At 34.6% G+C, this 26,800-nt stretch overlaps 1 protein-coding gene and 1 pseudogene across 6 annotated transcripts in view; both read right to left on the bottom strand.

Annotated features, from left to right (window-relative positions):
* LOC145241561 (mitogen-activated protein kinase kinase kinase 7-like) overlaps nucleotides 1-26,800 on the bottom strand; it is a 621,914-nt gene that overhangs the window by 9,999 nt on the left and 585,115 nt on the right. The window lies entirely within an intron of this gene.
* On the bottom strand, nucleotides 151-305 carry LOC145241762 (U2 spliceosomal RNA; annotated as a pseudogene).

Below are 26,800 nucleotides of genomic sequence, written 5' to 3' on the forward strand. Positions count from 1 at the left end.
AATGACTTTAATGAACTTAAGAATGATTTGAATGCTTAAAAAATAACTGGAATCCTTCAAAAACAACTTGAATGATCTGGAGAATGACTTGAATGGCTTTGAGACTAACTGGTTGTAAAGTGGGTGATCATTTTACATTAAATTAATACAGAAAAGTGATCCCCCACTTTCCATCACAAAAATTATTTGATTTAGGGAATTTGAAACAATATATTAGCTATGTGGCAAAGGAAAAGTTACAAAGTACAGCATGGAGTAAGAACAGATACTACACTTTGATCTTGGCCAAAAGGCCAAGAAAAGCTGTTTATTTATTTGCTTCCCCACTGAGCAAATTAGGCACAAGGCCGTTTTTTAATGTGGAGAGAGAGGGAGGGGGGAGGGAAAGGGGGATCCAGCTCCCGAGAGGTGGGAAATGGGAGCTGGATAGTAACGGTGGTCTGTAGGGTGATCCCTACATTGACCAAGTTCCGATATGTGGGGTTACCCCCATAGCTGGTCTTTGCTAGTCAAAGCTTTGCAGCATCTGTCGGAACAGATACTACACTTTGAGATATTAAATATTTTATTCATGTTAAAAAATACAGGCAAAATCAACGATGAACAAAAAACTTAGGCACATGGCCAACTCAAAAGGGAGGATTGTGGGGGTCGTTGGTCATCCTTGTCACTCCAGAACTAAACAAAGTCAAAAGTTTCTCCCAGCTAGTATCTTCTTTCACCATAATACCGCATTCACCCTTTCATATTGGGGAACGTCCTACTTAACTCCCAGATACTACACTTTGATCTTGGCTAAAAGGCCAAAAAAGCTTAAAAAGCTAAGAACAGCATGTATTAACAGACCTTTGATCTTAACCAAAAAGACCAAGCACAAAAGTGTTACGGACAGACCGACAGACGGACCGACTTATAGAGTTGCTTACACGCAACTAAAAATCCAAATTTATAGGAGTATATATGGCATTAATTCGCATTGACTGCTGTGAAAAGGAATGAAGAGGAAAGCGTACGGCAGTCTTTTTTTATTTTGTTTCTTTTACTCATGTTCACCCCTTAAATGTAAGGGGCTACTATTTGGGGCCATGTCTAGAACAGATTAACAAGATATTTATGTTACATTTAAACTTCCGCATATCAGTGCAGGCAGCAGGAAGGGAATTCCAAAGTCTAGCTGTTCGAGGGAAGAAACTATTAGAAAAGAAAGCTTCCTGGCATTTAAGGACATCAACAGTGAAAGGGTGAGATCTTATTGCTAAGCGGGTTTGTTGGGGATATGTACGTCGAGGGGATACAAGTGAAACGAGTTCATCAGAACACATTCCATTAAAATATTTGTAAAACAGGCACAGTGATGCAACATTGCGGCGATGGGACAGGGGCTGGAGCTTAGTTATAAAGTGGGACCGATTAGATTGAAAACTCTTTTTTGGATTTTATCTAAGAGGGAGAGACAAGTGGTAGATGCACCAGCCCAGATGTACCAACAATACTCCATGCATGGGCGAATGATGGCCTTGTAAAGGTGCAGGGTACTCTCAGGCGTGAGTACTCTTCTAACTTGATAGAGGCTTCCAGGTCTTAATAAGTGGTGACCCCTTTTTTAAAAAAAAAAAACAGAGAAGAAAAACGAAAAAACAGATATGTTGAAGAAATAGAAAAGGGAGAAGAGGGGGAAAAAGATAGAGAAAAGAAGGAAAAGAGGGGACGGAAAGATTAGAGGGGGAAGAAAGAGAAAAACAAAGAGGGAGAAAGAAAGGCAATCTTTGGACTACTGTGAGAGAGAGAGAGAGAGACAGTAAGAATTGGCAAGAAGTTTCATTCAATTTACAGCTTGCAGCGGTTACCAATTTGCAAGACTAATCAACTAGATCATGGTCGCTGACTACCACCAAGTGAAAAGATCAAAGATTTCTTCATTTTCTCTAAGGGTCACATTAAACTACTTATAGCTTTCCTTCAGTTAGATTAAATTATTTACACGCCACTCAATAAATTCCAGGCCTAAAATATCGATTGTGCCATTAATAACAAAAACATGTAATTTTTTTTTTTATAAAGTACTAAGCTTCAAATGGCATCACAACTGGAGTGCAATCAAATTATCAATTTGCAAATTACAGTTATCTAAGTGATACTAATGCTGCAGATTTTCAAAACAATGAAAAAAAAAAAGCTGACTTTTGTGTGTAAAAAAGCTGACTCTTGTGTGTAAAAAATAGACTTGTATGTGTAAAAAATAGACTTGTATGTGTAAAAAATAGACTTGTGTGTGTGTAAAAAAGCTGACTTTTGTGTGTAAAAAAGCTGACTCTTGTGTGTAAAAAAGCTGACTCTTGTGTGTAAAAAATAGACTTTTGCGTGTAAAAAATATTTAGTGTGTAAAAAAGCTGACTTTTGTGTGTAAAAAAGCTGACTTTTGTGTGTAAAAAATAGACTATTGTGTGTAAAAAATAGATTATTGTGTGTAAAAAATAGACTATTGTGTGTAAAAAATAGACTATTGTGTGTAAAATCGATGTTTCTGAATAAGAGGGAACCCACTATAGTGCACCAAGAAAAAGCTCACATGCCTCTCCGCAGTAACTTAGTCCACAATACATTTTAGTCTAAATTGCACTGTAGAGAATCTATAGTTGATTTTTTGAAATGTTTATATAACGTCTTGAATTTTAAAAAATAAAAATAAAATATTGTGGTTCAATTGTGCCCTAAATAAATACATTTCAAATGCGCTCCTATCATATCAAAGAACCTACTGTTGATTATATATGCCAGGCCCTTCTGCTTATGTGGCGATAAAACTTCTCAAATGAACTTGTGATATTTGGCTGCATAAAAAGTGTTAGCTTTGGTCAAATTCTAACTGTTCCAGTCTTAATGGAATTTCTTTGATTATCGATTTTTCATACTTATTCCAATACTGAACCTATCTAAGAACACTCTCAGACACAGGAAGTACATTTGTACATTAGCCCAGTCGTTTTGGAGTCCATAGGGAACAAACTAACACACTTACAAAGTGTCTTATAAATATACAAGCAGAGAAACTCGACGTTGACCAGGATTGAATGATGATGAACAAATGTTTCAAGCTCCCATATTTTATTGCCAAAAAATTCAGTGAAATCGACCATTTTTCAATCAAATCAATTCACTGCCTGCTCTAGTTGGGGACCCACCACGGTGCACCGGGAGGAATCTTTATATGCCTCTCTGCTGTGATTTAGTCCACAATACATTGTAATCTACATTGCACTGCAGAGAATCTGTTGATTTTATAAAATTACTAGATGTACCTAGCGTTGCCTGGTATTAAGCGTAACGTTAAATTCCTTTTAAAAAAATTAAGTAAAAAACAGAAACGAACTGAGACACGTGCATGCAAGTATTATGTTTTTCCTAAACAGTTCACTTCTGGTAAGTAAAAAATAAAAAAAAATACCCGAGCTGAGACAGAAACTAAAACCTAAAGACAGTGAGTCAAGTACGATAACCATTAGGCCAGCTTGACAAGATCTTTAAGTATCAATTTTGACCCCTTAGCAGCCCGTTTTTTCCTGATGAAAACCGATTGAAAAGTTTTCCAGATATCTGTATATCCTATATATCAAATTTCAAGTCTGTAGATTAAAAATTCTTTGAGTATATAGGTTAAGAAGTGTCCTCACACACATACATTCTCACTTTTATAGATATAGATTATTACACCATTTACGCCAATCAATCTGAGGAATGGTTTATTATCTACTAGACTACCCATGACCCGTTGGGTCAGTATATATTAACTATGAAATTAATGACACTTTTGACGTAAAGAAAATAGTTTTTTGTGACGTAACAGAAACATTTCTATGAAAGTATATTAAAATGAAAATAGAATATAGACAGACTTCTATGAGTCGTTCTGTTTATAATTGTTTATTCTTGAAAAAAAAAAAAAAACTTACAGCCATTGAATTATAAGTGATTTGCCATACTTATAGGTAAATGCGCACAGAACAGATACCATAATACTTAAAGTTAAATTCAAATTTTGAAATATCTTTTAATTTAAACGTGAAAAAATTTTTTTTAAATTGGGTCGCTGAAAACGTACACAGTAAAACAATACATTGTAAAATAGATTTATTTGTAAGAAAATTGCATTAAAATAACTTAAACGTAATACGGAAATGAATGATGGGAAAAAAATGCAGAAAGTATTAACAATTGTTTATTTGGATAATTTAAAGCGCAAAAAAAAAAAAAAAAAAAATTAGGCCGCTGAAAACGTACTCAGTAAAAAAAAATATGTTGTCAACGGGTCAAAGTTGATTTATTTGTGAGAAAATTGTGACAGTATAGTTGTAATACAGAATAGTTGCAACACATCCCCTAAGGGGTCAGTATGTTATATTAGCTATAACTAGACTACCCGTGACCCGTTGGGTCAGTATGTAATATTAGCTATGTAATTAATGTATGAGCATGACACTTGTGACGTAAAGAAAATAGTTTTTTGTGACATAACAGAAACATTTCTATGCAAGTATATTAAAAGGAAAAGAAAAATATAGATATATTTCTATGAGGCATTCTGTTTAGAGTAGTAGTAGGGAAAATACATATCAACCAGTAGTTGTAATAGTAGTAGTAGGAGGAGGAGGAAGAGGAGGCGTAGTAGTATTAGTAAGAAGAGGAAGAGGAGGCGTAGTAGTAATTGTAAAGAGGAGAAGTAATAGTAGTAGCAAGAGGTGGAGGCATAGTAGTAGTAGAAGGAGGAGGATATTGCGCAAGCAAACAACCAAGAACGACAGAGTTTTAGTATTATATATATATATATATATATATATATATATATATATATATATAGGTAGTTGACTGCCTAGCCGCATGACTTCTTCATTAGTAGTAGTAGTATTAGTAGTAGGAGAAGTATATTAACTATGAAATTAATGACACTTTTGACGTAAAGAAAATAGTTTTTTGTGACGTAACAGAAACATTTCTATGAAAGTATATTAAAATGAAAAAAGAAAATAGACAGATTTCTATGAGTCGTTCTGTTTATAATTGTTTATTTTTGAAAAAAAAAAAAAACTTACAGCCATTGAATTATAAGTGGTTTGCCATACTTATAGGTAAATGCGCACAGAACAGATACCATAATACTTAAAGTTAAATTCAAATTTTGAAATATCTTTTAATTTAAACGTGAAAAAAATTTTTTTAAATTGGGTCGCTGAAAACGTACACAGTAAAACAATACATTGTAAAATAGATTTATTTGTAAGAAAATTGCGTTAAAATAACTTAAACGTAATACGGAAATGAATGATGGGAAAAAAATGCAGAAAGTATTAACAATTGTTTATTTGGATAATTTAAAGCGCAAAAAAAAAAAAAAAAAAAATTAGGCCGCTGAAAACGTACTCAGTAAAAAAAAAATACGTTGTCAACGGGTCAAAGTTGATTTATTTGTGAGAAAATTGTGACAGTATAGTTGTAATACAGAATAGTTGCATACATCCCCTAAGGGGTCAGTATGTTATATTAGCTATAACTAGACTACCCGTGACCCGTTGGGTCAGTATGTAATATTAGCTATGGAATTAATGTATGAGCATGACACTTGTGACGTAAAGAAAATATTTTTATTTGTGTCATAACAGAAACATTTCTATGCAAGTATATTAAAAGGAAAACAAAAATATAGATATATTTCTATGAGGCATTCTGTTTAGAGTAGTAGTAGGGAAATACATATCAACCAGTAGTTGTAATAGTAAGATAAGGAAGAGGAGGCGTAGTAGTATTAGTAAGAAGAGGAAGAGAAGAGGAGGCGTAGTAGTAATTGTAAAGAGGAGAAGTAATAGTAGTAGCAAGAGGTGGAGGCATAGTAGTAGTAGAAGGAGGAGGATATTGCGCAAGCAAACAACCAAGAACGACAGAGTTTTAGTATTAGGTAGTTGACTGCCTAGCCGCATGACTTCTTCATTAGTAGTAGTAGTATTAGTAGTAGGAGAAGTAGTAGAGTAGTAGTAGGGAAAATACATGCCAACCAGTAGTAGTAATAGTAGGATAAGGAAGAGGAGGCGTAGTAGTAGTAAGAGGAGGAGGCGTGGTAGTAGTCGTAAAGAGGAGGAGGCGTGGTAGTAGTCGTAAAGAGGAGAAGTAATAGTAGTAGCAAGAAGAGGAGGCATAGTAGTAGTAGAAGGAGGGCGAGGATATTGCGCAAGCAAACAAGCAAACAACCAAGACCGACAGGGTTTTAGTATTATATAGATATACTGTGTAATGTGATCGGGATATATATAACAAATCAAATAACAATAAAAAATCTTAACTTTAAAAGCGATAAAAAAAAAAAACTGCTAAAGTGGTGGTCGACTGTGGTACATCGGTTAAGTATCCGAATGCGGATACTGATGTCATGAGTTCGATCCTGACCTGTGCTGCATGTCCATAGATATACTTTTATGTAGGTAAAATAATATTTACTAATAAAAATAAATAAATAAGTCCCATAAAATTAAGGGTGATTTATTCATATAGATATATGAATAACAATAAGAGCTTATAGGTCATAAAAAATGCTAAGAGAGCGGGAGAAATAAAAATAAATAACAGCGCTTCAAAGTTACAAATATCGCTAGAAAATACCAATAACAAATCTTAACTTTGAAAGCGATAAAAAAAAAGTGCTTATAGTGGTGAATGATTGTGGTACATCGGTCAAGTATCTAAATGTGAATACTGATGTCATGAGTTCGATCCTGACCTGTGCTGACGAAGGTTAAAAGCCAGAAACACGCATTTCCACAGGTATACTTTTATGCATGTAAAATAATATATATATACATAACTTCCAAAATTGTGAATGAATCGGACTATCGGTAAGGTTGGTTGCTTTTGTTTTACGGCATATCAACCCTTTTCAGGTTATTTAATGCCGAATCCAGTGATTTTGAACAAAAATTTTTAAATAGAATATATATATATATATATATATATTTTTTTTTTTTTTCAAGTCTGTTTCTATTTAATCCATAGTTGGGACCCTAACAGGTCAGAGTGGACCTGGGAGCAATGCCAATTAAGGGGTGGCTCTACACTCCCCAAAGCCTGCAAGCTGGGGCCTCACCATTGGATATCGTTTAAGGTTATATCTACGACCAACCCCTACGGTAAGAGGGATTATTTACAGTCAAACATTTAGAAATCTATAAAGAATCGGAATCAGAAATTGTATTGGAATCGGGAATTTAGTATCAGAATCAGGAAAAATATTAAAATCGTCCCATCACTAATATGTGCGTGTGTGCATAGATTAAAATAAAAAGACAGGTAAGTGTACGTACATGTCATTAAAAACGTATTCATATGCAATTGCATGTGCCGGTGTCTAAACTAAAAGAGATAAAGTTACAAACTTTTTTTTTTTTTTTGATGTTTCTTTCTAAATTTAAAAGAACAAAAACAAAATAGACAGACTCTTGAAAAAAGTATTATGTATTCTGCTTTAGAGGCAGCAGAGGAGACTGATGCCTCCGGTTACAGACTGAAATATCAAATATACACGACAGCAACGATCACACCCACTTGCCAAAACTAAGAACAGGCTTATATAATGGAGAAGGTGAGTCGTGCTGTATTCTAAAGAAAATAGATGCATTTATCAAAAACGAATATTTGGGTCTGGATGGAAGAGTTTAACACAAGAGAGTATTCTGAATTTGGTTGTTTCTGGTGGGTTTTTTTGGGGTTTTTTTTTTTACAAAGGGGTCACCACTTCTGAGAGGCCACTCGAGGATAAAGGTTATTGAGTGTACAGTAGTCAATGGGATAATTTCTTAGTAATCGTTAGTAGTAGAAGTTTAGTAAATTGGATTAGTTAATGGGACGATTCATCAAGAATTTGTTTACATTGGACTTGAAGACAACCAAATTGTAGTCAGCTGAAAAACAAACAGAGGAGAGTTCCACAGGCATGCAGTTCTGAGAAAGAAACCTTGTTTATGGAATCTACATCTCAGTTTAGGCATTTCTCTCCGATAGACTGATAAGAGTAGTGGTTGATGAGCAGAAATCAGAGGCCATCAATATTAATGCTGGAGTCCCTCAGGGGTCCATCCTAGGCCAAACTCTCTTCCTGATCTACATCAATGATCTCCCAAAACACATACTTAAATCATTCGTTGACATCTATGCTGATGACACGACCATTTACGGCAACACATCAAAGGCCGTAAATGACAAAGTTCTCTCTGATTCTCTCTCCTCTGATCTTGAGCACATGGTACAGTGGGGGAGGAGGTGGCTGGTTATTTTTAATGCATTTAAAACCAAGCTCCTATCTTTACATCATCAATGCTCTGTTCCTCATCTGGCATCAATTGATATGGGTGGCTCTCGTCTAGGGGAAGCTCCATGCTTTGATAATATGGTTAAGCTTAAACAAATAAATAAACGGGGAGTGATCATTTTGCGCCGCCATTTTAAAGTCTACAAATTCCATTAATCATTTAAAATTATCTTCCTCAGAAATAGAAAACTACCTCATCAATGTACCTGATTTTTGGAATAAGATATTTTCTTTAATGACTGTAAGTGAAAAATTAAATTAAATTTTCAATTTGTTTTCCAACCTATTTTCTACCATCTGTTGTTTACCATTTTGAAATCTGATTAAACGCAACTATTTTGAATATAATTGAGCTGGTAGTTTCTTCATTTCTTTTTTCTTTTTTCAAATTACTCCTTCTGTACCAAAATAGTTGCTCCGTAGCAGAAAATCTCCTATGGAATCTATTAAATCTTTGTCAAATTGTTTACCGTTTACATAAAGGTCGCTGAAAAAAAATGGTTGCATCATTTTACTGCTCCAGAAGGTATCTAGCTCCCAATGCAATCCTTTACATATATAAGAGCCAGATACGTTCTAAAATCTAATGGAAGCAAATACTTGAGTGGCCTTCTTAGATAATCAATTACCTTTTAGTACTCTTCTGTCCACTGCCCCCTCATTGCTTCCAATCCTCTCATCGCACTACTCATCACGCAACTGACACTCTCTTTAACTAGCAATACCCACCAACCATAAAATGTTTTTAATCATAAATTTCAAGGTAGTTCTAGAAAAATAATTATCTATTATACAAAAGCGAAAATGTGTGCGTGTTTGTGTGTGCGCATGTTTTTTGTGTGTCCGGCAAAAGAATTTTTTCGGGTGGGGGTGGGGTGGGGGTACTGTTTCTTACAACTTTCTATATACTCCCTTGATTATAATATCTATGATTTACAAAAGGAGGCCATCTCTATCTTTTATTTGAGCGACTTTTATGCTACAAAATTACAAAATTCGCTATGGCGTGATGTTTGACCCAGAAAGGCAGACGTTGACGTTCGTTTAAGCATCTGCTTTTTTTTTAACCATTTAATTTAAACCATTTTCACTTCTCTGCCCACTTGGCGTCGTGGTAAGTCATCAGGCTTTCTTTTCTGACTTCGGTTCAAGGCTTCGTACCTACCTGCCTACCAAAATTTTTTTTTTTTTCCTATACATGCACACACTGACAAACACCTGGGCAATGCCAGGCACCCCTGCTAGTCTATTATATAAACGGCAAAGTGTGTGTGTGTGTGTTTGTATGTCATGCAAAAACTTCCGACAGATGCGTTGAACCATGACGAAACCGGTTGGCCTCGAAAGTGGCTATGCGTTTCGTAATGGTTTGCCTTCAGAAACCTCGGTCTTTTGGACGACACATATCGAGAAATTGAGCAAAAACATTAATTTTTTTCAACCTAAACTGGGCAGTTTTCTACAAGGAGGGGTCGTTTTTTTCATCGACATTTTTGCAAGTCATCATCTCCGTGGGATTGACTAGGTTTGGAGCTGCCTATGGCCATCTTCGAACCTTTGTCTTTCAAGACAGAGACATCCTGACAGACACCAAAATGGCTGTATACAAAGCTGTCATGCTCCCGACACTTCTCTATGCCTCTGAAACCTGGATGGCATGCCATCAATACCTTAAGATGCTGGGGAAGTTTCACCAATGCTGCATGCAGAGCATTCTGAACATTTCATGGGAGAACTATTGAACCAACCTCAGTGCTTTCCAGGAGGTTAATGCTACCAGCATCAAAGTTATCATCATTAGAAACTAGCTGAGCTAGTGAGGCCATGTTGTCAGCATGTTGGATTCCCGGCTGCCAAAACATCTCTTCTATGGACAGCTAAAGAATGAAAGCGCACCAGAAGAAATGATATATGGATCTTCTGAAAGGAAACCCAAAGAGGTGTAGCATCAATACACACACATGGGAGACTCAGGCAAACCTGGAGGCAGATCACTACCAAAGGCACAGCCACTTTCGAGGCCATCCGATGTGCGGACCTCGAGGAAAAGAGTAAGGGAAGGCGGGATAGAGAAGAACGCTCGCAAGCCAACTCTCTAAATGAAAATGCGACCACCTGCTTGCACTGTTAAAGTACTGTTAGTACCTGAATACAATCCTCAATGCTGAGGGATTGCGAAGAGAGAGAGAGAGACTAACTTGATTTAAACTCCAAAGTGTGTTGAAAATAATATCAGCATTACCCCCCCACTAGGTGTTATAAAGTAAGAGAAAAAAAAATATAACAAAAGAAATAAGTTTATCAACAGAACAAAAGTATAGAAAGTTGTTCACCAAGGTACACAAAAGGCAGTTGAAATAGGATTATTAATCAAGGTGCGTTGGTAATTGGGTCAATACGTTTAGAGTTAGTTTATGGGCAGTTTTAAGAGTGGCAATGAATTCTGCAACAGCTGACGACAGTTAGCGATAAGTTACGGGCAGTTTTAGGTATGCGATAGTTGAGGACGGCGACCAGTTTGGGCAATTGGCAGGTTGGAGCTCCCCTGAGAGAGATTAGAGTCAAAGCCAGGCAATAGTACATCAGGCAAAGAAAATCGTTGGGGACTAACATGACCAGACAGCAATGGACATTGTTTGATTGGTCCCATCTTTCTACATAACGTGACAGCAACACACACAAAGCTTAAGTGATTTACGGCTTGCATTGTTTTATTGTGGTGCAATCATAAAGATGATTATCAGGTCACAGATTTGAATTTTACCTCAAAACATTCAGTATTATTCGACACTTAGTTGATGTAAATTCCAATCTCACAAGCGATGAATATATTTCAATATAGATTTGATTTGTAAGAATTTTTTGTTGAAAAAGTTGAGTGAAAAAAAAAAAAACATTTACAAATAAGTTGAACCAATTTATTGAAACCACGTCGGGAATACGTTCTCGGTGTTCAGTTCGATGGTGACATTGTTTTTGTTGAATGTTATTCATTCAATTAATTCGAATGAATCAGTTTTTGTTGGTATCTGTTGACCTAATACCTTCTTACGTGACGGCATCACACACACACACACACACACACAAAGTTTAAATGATTTACGTCTTGCATCGTTATAGTGTAGCTCAATCACGAAGATGATTAACAGATCACAGATTTGATAGTTATTAGTTTCGAACTCCCAGGCAACTTAATTTTCTGTTTTTCTCTGCGTTCATCCCGTCCACCTACCGACTCGTCAAAGACATAATAATTGATCGTTTTGCGGTTGTTCTGTGGATTGAAGCCGAGAGAAAGGTTTGCAAGAGCGGATGAACAAAACGTGAACAGCGAAAGAAGAAAGCTAAGAATCCGTTCAGTTTCGAAAGACAAAGGATACCCCCTGTAGGGGCAGCTGCGCATGTAATTGTGAGGCCAGGGTTGCACAATCTCCAACCACACTGTTCGAGTCCAGTGGCAAGGAGATGTCTAGGACGACTGGAAACAATGCCGAGACAAACAAAGAGCATATAAAGCACCTGGAAGTCCCAAATGGTCACCCGTTTAGTACTGACCAGGTTCAACGTTGCTTAACCAGCGATACAGCTGAGAATAGATATATGTAAAAAAAAAAAAAAAAATTTTTAAATTAAATTAAATAAAATGATAATTCTCACTCTTCCACTATTCCTTCTAGACATACTACAGAATATAATTTACCATGTATAAATTGTTTACATTCAGGTTTGTTCTACTATGTGATCCATGCGGAAACGCATTATCACACTCTCTACTTACTACCTAGCTCTACCTAGGTATAGTCATTTAAAACTGCTTTAAAGCTTCACTGCTCACTCATTTTTCGACCAAATTTCAAACAATTATTACCGTTTATAGATCACCTTCTCAGCTATGTTTTGAAAAAAAAAAAACAAATTTTTTTTTTCAATTTTCATTCAGTAAAAGTTATGATGAATTTTCTGGTGTTCAAAATCGCAAAAAATATGTAAGGAAGTGAGCGACGTTTTTTTATGAATGGTTTCCATAACAACCACATCGCTTCAGAAACTACTGTTGCTACTAATTCACTGCTCTCGGGAAAAGAGAAGTAACAAGCGAAACAGAGAACAAAAACATGAAAGGGGGATAACTGGAGGATTTTATTGAAAGCAGACGAGTGCCGTACATTGTATGTACATTATGTGTTTATGGGGGCAAAAAATAAGACTAAAATTAAACAAAGAACAAGTGAATTTATTGGAAGCCTGGAAAAACCATGGATTACAATAGAAAACTGCGAACATGAAAAGTAATATGGTTAAGCTTAAACACGTAAAAGTAAAGAACTTGCTGTTTAAATTAGAAAAGAAAAGGACAAGATATTCTAGTAAAAATTATAAATTTATAACTTAAAATATTGCAGCATTAAATTTTTTTTAATTCAATTTATAACATTATATAATCATTTTTTAATGCTACAATATTTTAAGTTATAAATTTATTATATTTTATACGAGAATATCGCGTCCTTTTCTTTTCCAGTTTTAACAACTAGTCCTTTATTTTTCCATGTTTAAGCTTGACCATATTACTTTTACTTTTCATGCTCGCATTTTTCTGTTGTAATATATATATATATATATATACTCGGGTTTTTTTATATTCAAAAGTAATGGACTAATGAATTCAACGAGGTTGTTAGATAGTGCTCAATAAAAAGAGCTGATAATAACACTTGTTTATTGTTATATAAACATGCTCACATCCCGCTGCTACAAATAGCCACTTGTTTCAATCAAACAACAGATATCATCAGGCAGCGACTTGACTATTCAAAAGTTCAATGAATAAAGAGAACGGCAAATTGAAGGACACCTAAAGTGCGAGCATCAATTGACATTTTCAGCTCTTGTTTCGACGTTGTCAGTCGAAAGGCAAGATGAGATTGTAACACAATGCGCTTATTACTTGGCGAACTGTATTGAATAGCATAAATTATACACGATATTCCTATTTGACGCGCTCTTTCTTTCGCGGAACTTATTCACTCTACTTTCTGATGGAAGAAACACGTTTATTCATAAATATCACAGTTTCAGCCATGGAGATTCCTTATGCATGTATGTATGTATGTATGTATGTATGTATGTATGTATGTATGTATGTAAAGGGCGAATGAACTCTTTTTCTGGGTCAACGGCCAACTAGCACCGTGTATATTTGTGTGTGTGTATATGTGTATTGGGGTAGAGAGGGCACCCATAAGCCGTGGTGAAGGCAAAATCTCTGATTTAAAAAACCATAAAGCGGAAGACCAGTACCCGCATTAAGCTGGTCTGCAGTTCAATTTGTTGCTGGTTATCTTGCTCTTGCTTGTTGCTGGATCTCAACATTTTGAACCGAGAGAGAGACTTAGCTGTCGTACAAAGCTAACACTCTGTAACATCATATTTGTATAGATACTCCCTAAGACATTTGGGCTCATGGATTTTAAATGTCTGAGGGAGTGGCACTCGTCTGACAAGACGTTGCAATCATCATGTAATGTATGTATGTATTCCAATTGATCCGAAGTATTTTAAATATATATTCCTTATATATTCTTAATATATTTTCATTTGTCGATTTTTTGTACGTTATCTTATTAATGTTCTTGTCAAAACTTAATTTATTAAATATTTACATCATATTTCTGCTGTCTCTGTTCGGGATGCAATCAAAAATGGTACCATATATCACAATCAAATATATTTGCTTAATTATACAAATACTCCCATAATATTTATTTTATATTGAAATTTACAATCAAAACGTAAGATCTGCATCTGAGCTTGACATCCATAAAAGCAAATACGACGTTCTATTTTATTTTATTTTATTTATTTTGTAAAATTGACAATTGTGGAAATTAAAGATTTAATTAATGTGGAGCATAAGTAAATCAGAGTCAACATTCATTCCCTCTTCTTATTCATTGAACTTTTGAATAGTCAAGTCGCTGCCTGATGATATCTGTTGTTTGATTGAAACAAGTGGCTATTTGTAGCAGCGGGATGTGAGCATGTTTATATAACAATAAACAAGTAATATATATATATATATATATATATATATATATATACTCCTATAAATTCGTGTTTCTTTTGTGTGTATTGATATTCATATCAAAAATCCTCTTTTAAAAATCCTATTTTAAAAAGAAAATACTATTTTCTTATATATGGGTCATGGAATTGAATTCATTAGCAAAAGATATAGCTAATTTGCATATTCTTTTAAACATTCATTTTAATTAATTCCCTATTAGTTCTTTGTTGGTTTTCTTATGGGATGATCATCTTTAGTCAACTATTATGTGTAATTATATTCATGCAGATATTCTACATGATTTATACTTGCATAATATTTGCATAAAAAGTTTACAGGACACAATATTGTTTCCATATATATTTATGTATACGTATATATTTTTGTTTAATCTATCAACTTATCTATCTGTCTGTCTGTGTACATTTCCCTACGCAATAACTCTGTCAATTTTAAATCTACAGACTCGAAATTTGATATACAGGGTACTGAGATTTGGGAAAATCGATGTGATCGATTTTCGGCCAGAAATTTGGCGATTAAGGGGTCAAAGTTCAACGATTTGACCTTTGAGAACTCTATCAAACTCCTCCGACAATTTTGGGTCTAATCACTTGAAATTTTAGATATAGGTTCCTTGGACATGGATCTTACTTAATAACTTGATTTGAGCCCAAAACAATAAATGTTAAGGGGCCATAATAGGGGTCAAAGTTTAAAAAATTGACCGTTTTTTTTTGGGGGGGGGGCTGAACATACACCTCCAAATATCCGGGCAATGCCGGGCACCCATGCTAGTATATCTATAAAAGTGAACGTGTCTGTGTGTGTGTCTGTGTACTTCTCCCTACGCAATAACTCAATTTTAAGTCTACAGACTCGAAATTTGATATACAGGGGACTGAGATTTGGGAAAATCTATGTGATCGGATTTCGGCCACAAATTTGGTTGTTAAGGGATCAAAGTTCAACTATATGCATATATATATTTATTTAAATAGTTTTGCCTACCAAACTTTTGCCAGTCTATGGTTTACAGACATGAAACTTAATATATAGGGTATACGAACCCATGCAAAACTTTATATTTGGGTTTCAGCCAGGGGAAATCGGTACAAAAGTGTGAAAATAAAAAAAAAAGAATTTTGCTAGGTGAAAGTCGAACGACAGTATTACAATTATTGGTTAATGTTTTAATTTTTACCCTAGCAGTAAACATATCCTCATAGCTCAGGCATTAACGTGAACGTAAAAATAAATCGTAAGCTAAACGAGTCATTTTTTTTTAAAAACTTTCTAAATCATTACTATGTATTGGATCCGATATAATCTATATATATATAAAAGCGAAAATGTATGTATATATGTGTGTTCGTTTTTTCTGTATGTCTACAAAAGGCTTTTTTCAGAGAAGCGGTCGCTCGCTTCACAACTTTTAAAAACTTTTTATATCACATATAAATCGTAATATCTCACAGTTAACAACGAAGCTCGCCTGTCTATTTAATTTGCTCGATTTCGGGAAGATAAATATTCAACATTTGTCACTCGCTGCATGTGGGTTAGTCTTTTTCCTATAACATCTTGGAAAATAAAAATAAAAAAAGCGTTCTGCAGTCAAACTTGACCTCATTAACTCATTAACACGGGCACCTGCCGAATCCAAGTAATTAAATAAATTCAAATGTGTTTCCGTTAGCATATCGTGGTGGGGCAATGGTTAACGTCGCTCATTTTTTTTTACACACTTTTATTTACAACTTTGCCCCAACGGTTCGTGTTCAATCCTTATAGTTACTTATTTTTTTTTTTAACTCCCCCACCCCCGGAGTTTCCACACACACCTCCAAACACCCGGGCAACGCTGGGTACCCCTCACTAGTATAATAATAAATACGAAATCTGCATTAATTAAAATATCATATTTAAGCGTATTTTACGACTGGCCAATGCTGGGCGGCCTGCTACTTGGCATTACCAGATTGAAACATATTGCTGGGTGCAGTGTTTGATTTATGAGAGCGTAAAACACACCCTTATTAATCATAGAAAATCAAACAGGGAAACAACTGTCATAGATTAAATAAATACATTATACTTCCGGTTTTAAATGCAATTGATGTTAGTCAATATTAATTTAAAAAAGTTAAATCAAAAATAAATTAAATAAATCAACTTTAAATAATATTCCTAAACAATTTTAGTAATAATACCATTACTAACAGAGCTAATTATTAACATACCACTAAACTATCTCCAAATTATAATAAATCTGTTTTCTTTTTTTTCTTTCTTTAACAAAAATGATTTGCTGAAATTTTATTATCTCCCTTGGCCGGTGTAACGTAAAATATTCCCACGTAAAAAATTATTTTTTTATCTATAAGAGAGAACAGCTATTTTTAATACTATCTTTTTCAATACTTATCGGATGTATTTCTGTAGAATACATACCGAAGAAGATTGCCAGAAATAAAAATTAGCTTCGTATGAAATTTACAAAAGATAGGCTCAGCCGTTTCGGAAGCTTGTACGATTCCAAACCGGTCTTTCCATGTAGTGTTCCTTGTGAACGCATCCGCTGCGGTGTAAATGGGGAGCGGGGAAAGGAGGAATCTAATAGAGAGAAAAGATGTTGCAACTTCCATTGAATCTAAGCGATTTTGGCAGTGGACTCTCACCGGAAAAAATATAGGAATGTACCATTGTCGAGGAACTGTAAAGGTAATAGGCCTATAGCAAACCTCAGATAATGTGCTACAGTCTATACACATTACATTTGCATGTAATGTCATGATTTTTAATCCTATTAAGGTCAAAGTTGAAGGGGAAAAAATGAGTTCATTTTATTTATATAGATAAGAGAAGAAGATAGATAGAAGATTAGATAGAAGAAGAGACTAGCAGGCCGCCCGACGTTGCCCGATCGTAAAATACGTCCAAGGATGGAATACTGTTGCCACATCTGGGCAGGAGCTGCTAGAAAGGACTTGTCCTGCCTTGATAGAGTTCAAAATAGACTTCGTAGCCTCGTAGGAGATGTCCTTTTCTCCTCCTTGCAACCTCTATCTCACAGAAGAGATGTTGCGAGTTTGTCTCTGATGTATCGTTATTTTCATGGAAAGTGTTCAACTGAGCTTCAATCTATGGTCCCCCCTCGCCAAACTTTCACAAGAAACACTCGTCTAGCTGTAAACACTATCAATAATTTCCCCCACTCTGTATTTGTGCCTAAACCTAAACGTAGATTCCATGAACAAAGCTTCTTTCTTAGAACTGCACGCCTGTGGAATTGTCTTCCGTTTTCCTGCTTTCCGGCTGACTACAATATGGTTGTGTTCAAGTCTAAAGTAAATAAGTTCTTGATGAGCCGTTCCATATAAGTTATCAAATTTACCAAATTTTCATTACTAATGATTACTATATTGACCAATTTCTACTGTACACTCTTTAACCCTTATCCTTGAGTGGCCTCTGGGCCTTGATAATGTGGTGACGCCTTTGTAAAAAAAAAAAAAAAAAAAAAAAATTAATGCTTATTATAAACAGAAATATCGTAAGTATTAAACGTAATGTTCAATTCCTTTAAAGAAGAAATGAAGTAAAAAAAAAAAATGGATAGAAACTGAGACGTGCAAACAAGTATTTTTTTTTTTTAAACGGTTCACTTCTTGTAAGTAAAAAAAAAAATACTCAAATGGCGGAAACTTATGCAACAACTTAATAGTTTTAAAAGATCAAAAATAAATTTCCAAGACATTATGTACTTTTACGGAGCAGTTATCAAAAAAAAAAAAAAAAAAAAAAAAAAAAAGAAACGTTTACGCTGGGGGCACGTTCCCCGTACCCAAATTACATTAGTTGTAACTTTTTAAGCGAATACATGAGATGCTGAACCTTTACCGTTATTGTTTTTGTAGTTACCTGTGATTGAAAATATGTAACCAGGTGCAGTTTTTATTTATTTATTTTTTTTCATGCGCTCACGTGGTGGTAATGACAGTGGTGGTGGTGTGTGTGTCCATAAAAATGTGAACTAAATTTTTTAAACGACGTCATAACGTTGCATGACTTGAATTGTTGAATCATAAAACTTTATTGCGAACTCCATTGATGAACTCAATCAACTATGATTTGCATTTTATGTCATTTTTGAACCCGTTTATTGCTAATTGTTGTCTCTTTCATGTGTAGCAGCACATGAAAGAGACAACTTCAAAGGCAAATTAAATTTTAAAAAAAATCTACACTGAAGGATACGGTTTATAACGGATCAACGATGTCACATTCGTTAATAGTCCTGGATATGACCTTAAACTCTATCCGATGGTGAGGCCACAGCTTGCGGCCTTTGGGGAGTGTGGAGTCACCCTTTAATTGCCATTGCTCCCAGGTCCACTCTGACCCGGAGTGGTAGTACCTGTTAGGGTCCCAACTATGGGTTAAATAGAAATCGACTTGAAAAAAAAAAAACAAATATACTATTAAAAAATTTTCTTCAAAATCATTGGATTCGGCATTAAATAACCTGAAAAGAGTTGATATGCCGTAAAACAAAAACAAACGAACATTCGTTAATCCTGCTAGACAACTCAAAACGTCCTGACGAACATATATCACCGAAAATCAAACTCTTTTGCTTAGTGATTGCTCAAATTACCTATAAATGCCCTTCAGGCGGTGATTGAAGCTGAAGGCGGCTACATTGAATAGATGTCAGCTCTACTACATAATCAAACTATCTGAATTGATTTTTTTCAATAAAAGTTTTAAAATAAAGCTGTAGTGTTGTTTTCTTTAGGGCGAAAACTTTATCGTTCGACTCTTTAGTTAGTCCATACGTTATACTTTGCAAAAGGCCAAACAATTTTTGAAGGATTAGCTGCTTCAAAAAAGGTCAAATTGGCAAAATTTGACCTTAAGAGGCCAATCTGGAAAACCTGGACAAGAATAAGAGAGTGACCTTCCTTTGGTGTAATCTCATTATCGAATATCATTATAATAATATATCATTGTTGTAATGGTATGAGAAAGGAACTTGTAATAATTTCGACATGCAGAGGTTCTTCACTGAAAAAAGTCAGTGAAACGTTATGTAAAAAAGGGAACATTCAAAAGAAACATGGCAAAAAGAAATAACATTGTCTGCCAAGAGATGCTGAAGGAGTAAAAGATAATCTCTTACAATGTGATTTTATTTGTATTGAACTATGTAGCACAATATTACTTTCTGATTATTTATTAGTGTTTATTAATTTATCTCATTTCGGTCGGTTCGATATTTAAAATACAATGGACACTATTTTCAAAGAAACGGTCATACATTCATATTTTCTGCATGTTTTTGATTTTTGTGTTCAAAATAATCATATTTTATCCGGAAAAATATCAACTTTATCAAAACATATGTTTTGTAATGTAAAAGAAAAAGAGACAAAAAAAAATAAATAAATAAAAATAACATTGTCTGCCAAGAGGTGTTGAAGTAAATTAAAGATCGTTTCTTACAATGTGATTTTATTTGTATTGAACTATGTAGCATAATATTACTTTCTGAACATACAATGGACAGTATTTTCAAAGAAATGGTCATACATTCATATTTTCTGCATTTTTTTTTATTTTTCTGTTCAAAATAATCCTTTTTATTCAGAAAAATATCAACTTTATCAAAACATATGTCGATTAAATATATTCCTCATTTTGTAGAATTTCTACGGGTCACGCTTTGTCTTCAAGTCCAACGTAAACAAATTCTTGATGAACCGTCCCCCTAAGTAATCCAATTTACAAAATTTCCACTACTTGATGTTTACTACGCTATAATCACATTGACTAATGTTTACCCATTAACCCTTATCCTCGAGTGGCCTCCTGGCCTTAAGTGGTGATTCCTGTGTGAAAAAAAAACATACATAAAAAACAAAAAAATCAAACAGAGCTTCAAGAGAGAACTACTCCCAAGCAAGCCCTCCCTCATGGCTCCAATGGTTACGGTTCAAACTCTAAAGTATGTAGTGCTTCCTCAATTAGAGAAATGTGAAGGAACAGAGATAAATAAATAAAAAAAATTTTAAATTAAGCTTTTATTAAATGTCTTAGAATAGTGAGCTTTGGCGACTGCAATTTCACATCCCTTGGGTCAACTTGACCTGGCGGTAAATAACTATTTTAGAGAATTGCAAGATTTTTTTTTTTTTTTTTTACTCCTGAACTATATTGGATTTCCCTAGTTCTCATTCTGAGATCCGAAGGACACAATGCAATTAAAGCAGATGCAAGGCGGAAATCGGGAAATCTTCCGAGTATATGAAAAACTGAGAAAAGTCCAAAGATGGCCATGAACAAACTACTTTAGATAATTAACTATCGACAAAAAGAACAAAAAAGAGAAAGAAAATACTGAGGAACCACTGGAAAGCACTTTGCTCGGAAAAGAATTATTTAACCCTTACTGTGCTGATTATGTTTTTTTGTGCACCAATGTGCAGTTAGTAAATTAAATATGTTTCTTTTTCAGGGTCAAACCTTTGAAATTTGCCATCAGAAATACGCAAGTATGAAACATAGAAACTGAATTAACTTCCACCATCTTGCATTCCTGTTGAAGTTAGGTTTTGCTCTCGTTTTGTATTTAGAAATACATCCCATAATACGGTGTCCTTATATACACCTCATAATATAATGCTCTTTTCATGTAACATTCACATTTAGAAACCCCATAATATGGTGACTAAAAATGCATCCCATATTACGGTGGCTTCAAATGCATCCCATAATACGGTGGCTACAAATGCATCCCATAATACGGTGGCTACAAATGCATCCCATAATACGGTGGCTACAAATGCATCCCATAATACGGTGGCTTCAAATGTATCCCGTAATACGGTGGCTTCAAATGTATCCCATAATACGGTGACTACAAATGCATCCCATAATACGGTGGCTTCAAATGTATCCCATAATACGGTGGCTTCAAATGCATCCCATAATACGGTGGCTTCAAATGCATCCCATAATACGGTGGCTTCAAATGCATCCCATAATACGGTGACTTCAAATGCATCCCATAATATGGTGACTTCAAATGCATCCCATAATACGGTGACTTCAAATGCATCCCATAATATGGTGACTTCAAATGCATCCTATAATATAGAAATACATTGCATAATATTGTGACTAGAAATACACCCCATAATATGGTGACTTTAAATACATCCCATAATATAATGATCTTTTCATGGTAGGTATTTGACAGAGCTTCAAAGTAACATACATATTCACAATAAGCACTCGTCTATCTAAAACAACTATCAACAATTGCCTATCTCTATGCATAAAACTAAATGAAAATTCCATGAGCAAAGTTTCTTTCTTAGAGATATTCATGTGTGGAACACACGATGGTGGAACAGGTTCTCAAGTGAATATAACACGGTTGTTTTCAAGTTTAATGTAAAAAAATTCTTGTTAAGCTATCACCTTATGTAATTAAACTCAATACAAGATCCATCATCACTGATCATCTACCTGACACCATGAGCCGGGCTCTAAGTAATCAAATTATACTAAATTTCCATCACTAACAATCACTACACTATTGTTCTGCTGACCATTGGTACACTCGTTAAACCTTATCCTCGAGTGGCCTTCGGGTCTTGATAAATGGTGACTCCCTTGTAAAATAAATACAAAAAAAACAAAAAAACCCAAAAGAAACGCTTATCCTAGAGTAGTTTCTGGACCTCAATAAATGGTGATATTTCCAGTAGTAAAAAAATATGCCCCCATAATACGGTGATGTTTAAATACACCCAATGTGATTTTTATATACACCCCATAATGTGATGATTTTTAAATACACCCCATAATATGCTTTAAAATACACACCATAATATGGTGATTTTTAATACACCCAATAATATGGTAATTTTAAATATATTCCCATAATATAGTGATTTTAAATACACCCAATAATATAGTGATTTTAAATACACCCCATAATATAGTGATTTTAAATACACCCCATAATATAGTGATTTTAAATACACCCCATAATATAGCGATTTTAAATACCCCATAATATAGTGATTTTAAATACACCCTATACTATGATTTAAAATACACCACATAATATGATGATTTTAAATACACACATTAATATGTTAATTTTAAATACATCCCATAATGAGTTAAAATACACCCCATAATATAGTGATTTTAAATACACCCCATAATATGGTGATATTACAACGGAATCATATACCAATCAGTTTGATTTTTTTCTCTATTGAATAATAAAAAAAAAATGTGCATACTATGTTATATGAAATGCGAGAAATTCCAGAAAGTAATTGCTCCATCTAAAACGAGTTGAGGAGGAGGAGGAGTTACGTTTGCAGATAGAGAAAGTATCCAGAGAAAGAAAAAAAGAGAGAAAGGGAGAGGGGAAACGTCCAAATAAAATAAAGAGGGTGGTAGGTGCTGAAAATGAAAGAAAAGACAGTAAACATCCAGAAAAAGAAAGTGAAAATGGTAAACGCGAAATAGAGGATGGCAATCAGCAGAGAGAGAAAATATCTGCCAACTAGCGAGGATGGTCGATAGCATTCGAAGAGAGAGGGAGAGAGAGAAAGACAGAGAGAGAGAGAGAGAACCATTGGTGAAATAAAGAGACAGAAAGAGATAGCCGTTGTTGAAATAAAGAGACAGACTGCTATGAGAGAGAGAGAGAGAGAGTGAGAGAGAGAGAGTGAGAGAGAACCATTGGTGAAATAAAGAGACAGACTGCTATGAGAGAGAGAGACATTGAAATAAAGAGACAGGCTGCTTTGAGAGAGAGAGAGAGATAGAGATAGAGAGAGAGAGAGAACCATTGGTGAAATAAAGAGACAGACTGCTATGAGAGAGAGAGAGAGAGAGAGAGAGAGAGACATTGAAATAAAGAGACAGACTGCTATGAGAGAGAGAGAGAGAGAGAGAGAGAGAGAGAGAGAGAACCATTGGTGAAATAAAGAGACAGACTGCTATGAGAGAGAGAGAGAGAGACATTGAAATAAAGAGACAGACTGCTATGAGAGAGAGAGAGAGAGAGAGAGAGAGACATTAAAATAAAGAGACAGGCTGCTTTGAGAGAGAGAGAGAGAGAGAGAGAGAGAGAGAGAGAGAGAGAGAGAGAGAGATTGAACTAAAGAGATAGACTGATATGCCCGAGAGAGAATGCTATATATGTGTGAGTGAGAGTTCGAATTCATTTTTTTTTTTTACAACTATTTTGCAAATACATCTTGTCGCATCATGACACATAGCACGGGTATAAAATGTCCATTTTTTATTTATTATTAAAAATAAATTTATTTCTAATCATTTTAAAGCGACAATAAATTTATAACTGCAAATATAAACCCAACTCACCATGAAACTTGGCACTGATTTACAACGCAATGAGCGATTGTGGCAGTTTTTATTAAAGACAATTGCCACAGGTTTATTGGTTTGGAATCACAAGTGCCGCCGCCTCCGCCTCCACCGCCGCTCTCGATATGCCATTTTCTACTGCCTTTTCAAAACGGTTTTATTTCGTTCAACCAATCAACGACCGATATTTTTTTGAGATCACTCATTCAAACGAAAGACAAACACAACCACCACCATCATTAGTTAAAATTCTTCTACGAAAACAAAACATGAAAAGGTCACGCTAAAGTAGAGAGAGAGAGAGAGAGAGAGAGAGACAGACAGACAGACAGACAGACAGACAGAAAAAATAGTGTAACCCATATCGACCCGAATCGTTTTGCTTGCAATTTACAGAACAAACTGGAAATATGTCGAAGCACTGCAGTTTACAATTTTTGAGCAATATGTAAATATAGTTGTAGTAGGACGCTTCCAATATTTTTCCAGATTCCGATACAATTACCAATTCCGATTCTTCTATAAACCTCTAAATATTTAACTGTAAAATTGTCATTTTTTCCCCGATTATCGTAAAAACACGTTAAATGTGCATATTTTCTCAAACGTAAAAACACAAAAAAAAACAAAAAAAAACTTGTGGGGGATGATCGGGTTAGGGTTATATGTACTTAAATATTGCTTTATTATTAATTAGCGGGGGTACCCGGCGTTGCCAGGGTGTTTGTAGGTGTGTGCGGGGTTAAATAAAAAAGAAACCGGCGGGTGGGGGCGTAGGATCGAACCCGAAGCCCTGAGGTGAAGTTTGAAAATAAAATCGGCCAGCCAGAATGAGTTACTGAAAGATGTTTGAATTTATTTAAGTAAGAACCAAATTGACAGGTGCGCGCCCGGAAGTCGTCGAGCGTTACGACGACGACGTAGGTTTGTTTGTTATAAGCGAAGTAAAAAAAGAAAACAACGTTTTAATTAAGCAGGGGGTGGGGTAATCAAAACATAAAAAAAAAACAAAAAAAAATTAACGTAAGGCAAACGTACGATGAAAACAGAAACCAACACGTGAAAAATAAGCCTGTTTCGATATTAAAATTTAAAAAATCGGTGGCTACCCGGGGGTTTTGGGGTGTGTTCGGGGGAGGATAAGCGAAGTAAAAAAAAAAAAAAAAAAAAAAACGAACGTTACGTGAAAAATGGCTTAAATAACACTGGTTCAATATTTAAATTTAGAAATCGAAAAAAAAAAAAAAGAAGACATCTCACACCACGATTCGAACCCAAAACGTTTAGATAACGAACCAACGCGCTAATCGACTGACCTAACGCGACGTACATTAAATTTGTCAGTTTTTCAACTATTTAAACTAAATCAGGTCATGACGTCATCTGGCGCATGCGTAGAACCGCTCGTCGTCACAAGAAGACCGTTTTTGTTGACCCCTCCCTGTCGAAAATTGTCGATTTCGGGGTGAAAAAATGAACGTTTTTGGCCAATTTTTCGATATTTTTCGAGCGAAGGATGGGGCTTCGATATGATACCGAGTTTGTGAATTTTCGTCGTGTCTTGGCGTATATTAGGCTTCGAAATGCCTTGGCATAAAGAGTCCCCTTTATCCCCCAACATAGTGTTTGTATTCCCTTATTGAATAAATGAACCAATCAATTTTTGTGGCTTCATTTCACATTCCTATTGTTCTCCTATATATATATATATATATATATATATATATATAAAATAAGCCCAGTCGATTTAAATTCTTTTTTCTATGCACATCTTTTCTTATTCCACGGATTTCTGCCTTTTGGATTACTTTGGACCATCTTCCAATTACACGATTACGTTAGATTTTACTTGTAGAAATGGAAACTAAACCAACTTTTTTGGATTTTGATTTTTGGATTTTACCGTTATTGGATATTTTACGCTTCACCAGACTATCGATTCACGTGAAATCACTATATATCACTGCTTCACTATTTGTTACCAAGTAAGATCTATGACTTGTAGTTTCATTAAATACTTTTGCAAGCAAAATCCAATCCCGCATCTTGCTAATCCCTGATGAGAAGGACAGTATTTCTTTGAAACTCTGCGGATTGAGGACTATCCATTTATTTAGTGTTTCCTTTTTAAAATTAAATGTCTTTAACACATTTTCAAAATGGTTTTTAACATGTTTTATTAACTACTTGTTCTTATATATATATATATATATATATATATATATATATATATATATATATATACTAGCAGAAGTATCCGTCGTTGACTGGGTTCAAAAACAGCCTGCAGAAATGGACTGTGATTAATGAAAGTATGATAGGTTATGAAAAGGAGGAGGTTGTAAAGAGATAGGTTTTGATACTCAAAAATTTTACCCTAAGCAAAATATGATGAAAGTAAAGATAATTTTTGCGAAAATATATTTTTTTTTATATCAACTTTGTTTCCATTCGTAGCCAAGAGTGACCAACAAAATGATGTTTCCTTGCAAAGAGAAAATGTTATATATAATAATAATAATAATAATAATAATATATATATATATATACAAGAAATAAATGTTACCATAGTCAATAAAAGTTACTTTTATGGTAGAAAAGTTCATTGGTTTGTATTTTTAAGTAGTTTGTAAAAAAAAAAAAAAATCTTTTTTTTAATTCACGAACCGGTTTAAAAAAAAATCGAAATGGCGGCGACTTTGAAATAGAGAGCCTCGTTTTCAATTTGAAGGAGGAGCACCTGAGCATTCTGTGTTAACAATTTAAGAGAGTTCCGTCAACGTAAGGAATATTTATAAACATATTTTAATGTTTTCCATTATTTTGTGATTGAGGAATATCCGATTATGGCATGTGTAGTTTATATAAAAATTCATTTAAGTAGTTATCACTTCAAATTTTGTTTTAATTTCGGTTCGCTGAAATTATTCAAGTAAAGAGCATTATAAACTATTTAAAAAAAA

The sequence above is a fragment of the Euprymna scolopes genome, chromosome 20 (genome assembly GCF_053919585.1).
Source record: "Euprymna scolopes isolate OS-2025 chromosome 20, ASM5391958v1, whole genome shotgun sequence".
NCBI classification, from domain to species: domain Eukaryota; kingdom Metazoa; phylum Mollusca; class Cephalopoda; order Sepiida; family Sepiolidae; genus Euprymna; species Euprymna scolopes.